This window comes from Takifugu rubripes, chromosome 13, assembly GCF_901000725.2.
Source record: "Takifugu rubripes chromosome 13, fTakRub1.2, whole genome shotgun sequence".
Lineage (NCBI taxonomy): Eukaryota > Metazoa > Chordata > Actinopteri > Tetraodontiformes > Tetraodontidae > Takifugu > Takifugu rubripes.
In genome coordinates, this window is record NC_042297.1 from 293,695 (window position 1) to 298,136 (window position 4,442).

At 49.2% G+C, this 4,442-nt stretch overlaps 1 pseudogene; it reads right to left on the reverse strand.

The window, feature by feature from the left end:
• LOC101077671 (G1/S-specific cyclin-E1-like) overlaps positions 1-4,442 on the reverse strand; it is a 22,254-nt pseudogene that overhangs the window by 10,834 nt on the left and 6,978 nt on the right.

Below are 4,442 nucleotides of genomic sequence, written 5' to 3' on the forward strand. Positions count from 1 at the left end.
AGTCGCTCTGGAGTACAAGTCACACCCCCTGACAAACTATGAAAAAAGTGCGACTTATAGTCCGGAAAATACGGGTAAATACTTCTGTGTGCTCTGTGCATGAAGTTCTGCTGAAGAACCGAGCTCACCAGCCAGGCCATGTAGGAAGCGTGGGTCTGGATGTTGTGCACGTCATCTTCAGGGATTCCCGGGAAGCTTTTCAAGGAGGCGCCGCCGACCTCCCGTAGCGCCATGGCAAAAGGAACCATCCACCTCACGCACTCCTCCAGCTCCGCCCGCTTCAGCGCTGCAGACAGACGAGAGCGGACGGGTCAGACAGGAAACGGCGCCGCCCTTCAGCGCACCGCGTTACCGTTCCTACCCGAGACGGCTTCCACCAGCTCCAGGGACGAGAAGTGGAACAAGGCCGAAGCCGCGAGGACGCCGTTGGAAAACTCCAGGCAGCGCACGTCCAGCAGGCACAAGTCCAGCAGCTGGCGAGAGACAGGAGACGGCTCAAACCTAACGCGCGCTAACACCTCTGCAGCACCTGCAGGCCCAGATTCTTGGCTTCCTCCAGTATGTTCGCCAAGCTTTGCTAACAAGAAGCAGTTCTGGGTTTGGACCTTCAGCGCTCAGACCCAGGTCACCTCAATCAGAGGGACCAGAGGGTCCTCACATGGTCAAAGGCTGAACGCCATCCAGGAGGCAGAGGGAACAATTTAGCCAAACATGCGTCACTGAAAGAGAGGGCACCTGTGCGATCTGCGTGAAGGTCTCCTGGGGGTATCTGGGCAGAAGCAGCTCGTCCGTCTCCTTCAGATAGGCCACCTGCATGTAAACGTTGAGCCAGGAGACGGGAGTCTGAGGACTCAGGCTCCATTTCAGCTCCTGCAACAGCAGAAGGGACCGTGAGTGTGTGGAATGGTTCTGCTCCATTCAGAGGTTCTAACGTGAACCAATCAAAGGATGAGGCTTTTGGATAAGGAGCTCTGTAGGGAAGCAACAAATATCCAGTTCCTGGAGGAGCATCTCTACGCACCATCATGATGATGATCTCCATGCTGAGGATTTCATCCTCTGTACAAGCTTCATCTGTAACGTAGGCAAACTGGTGGACCTTTGGTGGATACATCTCCTAAAGGAGGTGAACAGAACCATGAAAGAACCGCCCGCACCAGACTCGGAGGCAGAGCCCTCAAAGGGGGCCCGGCAGCATCAGAGCTCCTTACCTCCACTTTGGCAGCGATGAAGAGGCAGGTGATGCCGATGAGCTGCAACGTTGACTTGAAGACGTTCCTCTGGGTGGCCATGAAGCGATCAAAGTAGTCCTGGGCCAGGTGGTAGGTCTCCCTGTGCAGCTTGTACACTTCGCTCACCTACCAAGGCAGCACAACAACCCTCTCAGCTACCAGCTAGCTTCAGCCTGAGCCCCTCCCAACCACCCTTCTGGGTCCAGACTTTCACATATTGAACACATTTGTCTCCTCAAACATGTGTCTGGAGATCATGAGCCGGACCACAGACCTCCATCAGCCAGTCCAGGAGGATCGCCCTCATCTTGGGCTGCAGATGAGGGTGTTTCTCCATCATGTGGACATCCTCTGGTGTAGGCCTTATCTTTCTCCAACATGTTGCTCCACACCACATCTTTGCTGGCCCAACTGGTCAGAGACGCACAAGAGAACAACGGTGACGTCCTGAATAAGGTGAAGGCCTTAAAACACAGAAAAAAACCAGACGGCAACACCAGTCGGACCCAGACGTGTTTGGGGCAGGACGGATCCTACACGACTCAACCTATTTTCATGTCTAAGAGGACATAATAAGGACAATAAAGAAAAACACAGGTGCTCCCGGGGGGGTTGGACCTGGTGTCCTGATGACAGGATCACCTCTATCAGGATCTTCTTCCCCCCCCCCCCGGTGCATGAGCGCGGCCCAGCTCCGTTTTAAACCTTCTTTGAGATGCTAACAGAGCCGTTATTACATGAATGAGCTGCTGAATGTAGCATAGTTCTCCACTTTTACCTGATAACGTTTAGCCTGTTTATCTTTACATTTGAAGACGCAGCCGTTAGCAGCAGCGCTGGGACGACGGACGTGTTGGAACAGAAACGACCATTTCAGGGAGAAATGGTGGCAGCAGCAGCAACAATAATAATAATAATAATGGTCATTTCTGGGGTCGTCACCACACAACACATGGATGGCAGACACACCTGTGGTGCTATGGAAGGAGCGCTGCTGTTGTCACATTGGTCCTTCAGGTTGTTATTTACGCTTCGCTTCTCATGACGTATTTTGGTAACGTTCAATCTTCGACCTGGGGGTTCCCAGAGGTACCATACAAATAAAAACACGCATATGAAGAGAATAGACACTCCAACTCTCTCTGTCGCCACCTGGGAGTCATTTAAACTTATTGGGTTTCAACTGAGTTGGAGACCTTGTATAACTATTGTGATTATCAGGAATACTATGATTACAGCTAGCACCGAGGCTAGCATACTACAGCCCCAGCCAATCCTCTGGATTTTCCTGTATTGGCTTCTGTCTATATTTACCTGCTGCCGTCCTCGTAGAGTTTGTGAAACCAGTACACTGTTCCTGAACAGCAATAGATCATAACCTTTTGAAATAGCCCCCCTAAGTGAGTCGGCAGCTCTGAAACCTTCACTGACTTTCGGGTCTACCCAGACTCTATTCGTCTAAGTCCACCCTATCATCAGACTTTGCATCACCTTCCCGGTCGGAGTTTTCAACAGAAATGACCTTCTTGCAATGAGTGAGGTGTACCCAGGTTGATCTTTCAGCTATTTTAGCAGCAGTAGGTGTAGACAAAAGAACTTGGTCAGGTCCTTCCCACTCAGGTGAATTCCAGTGTTTCTTTTTACGCTCCTCACTAGGACCCAGTCGGCCTGGCTCCACCGTTCTGTTGGGAGACAGAGGGCGTCTCAGTTTCATGACCTTGCTGTTGTTTTTCTAACATTCTTCTCATGTAATCAGCTAGATTAGACTCATCATTTGTCTCCCAGTAGTTTGTGAACTGAGGAAGCCTGTACGGTCTTCCAAATAAGACCTCATAAGGAGTAAGGCCTGCGGTGCTTGTAATGTTTATATAGAGCTTAGCCAAATCAACACATTGTCCACGGTCTCCCCGTCTCTTCCATGCATCTCTTCAGTCTGTTTTTAATAGTGCCATTAGTTCTTTCAACTAATCCTGCGCTCTGAGGATGATAGGAGCAATGGTGTTTCAAATCAATATGAAACATAACACTGATCTTTTTAACAACTTGATTTACAAAATGAGTGCCATTATCACAGTAATTTTTTTCTGGGATCCCATATCTGGGTATGATATCTTTGCAGAGTGCTTTAGCAACTGTTAGCGCATCTGGGTTTTTTGTTGGAAATAGTTCTATCCATTTTGAAAATGCATCTATTATGACTAGACAGTATTTTTTCCCTTCACTTTTATTTAATTCTATGAAGTCATATGTATAGTTTGGAATGGATATTGGGGAGCAGGAATTTTCCTCTTCTTGGTCTCAGATTTCCTTGTGAATTGTGTCTTGCACATGTCAGACATGTTCTAAAAATTTTTTTTTGAATAAGAATTACCGTATTGGCCCGAATATAAGACGACCCCCTCTTTTTCAAGACTCAAGTTTGAAAAAAGACTTTCTGATCACCAAATTTAATTTTTATACAGAAAATAATTACAGTACACCTGAAACAAATGATTATAACAATATAACAATTTTTCTCCCCGCTGTGAGCGGCCCACTACAGACGGGGCTCCCGCTAGGAGCGGCCCACTACAGACGGGGCTCCCGCTGTGAGCGGCCCACTACAGACGGGGCTCCCGCTGTGAGCGGCCCACTACAGACGGGGCTCCCGCTATGAGCGGCCCACTACAGACGGGGCTCCCGCTGTGAGCGGCCCACTACAGACGGGGCTCCCGCTGTGAGCGGCCCACTACAGACGGGCATGCATGTAAGCTATGGTAGCGCTATGTTTTACCATGCCCGCGGCCCTATAATCCGGAGCGCCTGATGTATGTGTTAAATACAGAAACAGCACCGTAACTGAGGCTGCACCTTTTAATACGGTGCTGCCCTTTGTCACGAACATACGGTATATAGAACATAGGGCACGTTTGTGCGTGATATCACTCCGCGTCTGCGCAACGACCACAACCTCCTATCTTTAGTATTACTGCGCCAACTGGTGGTCTTTTGGGTTGAGGATCACGGTGATCTATATGTACCTATATGTAGCTATAGCGTCATTGGCCTCCACTCCAGCCACTCCTGGTAGTTCCTCAAAAACACTGAGTTTCTAGTGGATGCACAATCTGTGGAAGCCAACATAGAAACTTCTGAAGAGCCAAAGTTCTTGCAACAAAAATATAGTCCCCAATTAGGTTGTTTTGTTATCACACGACCCCGTCCCCATTA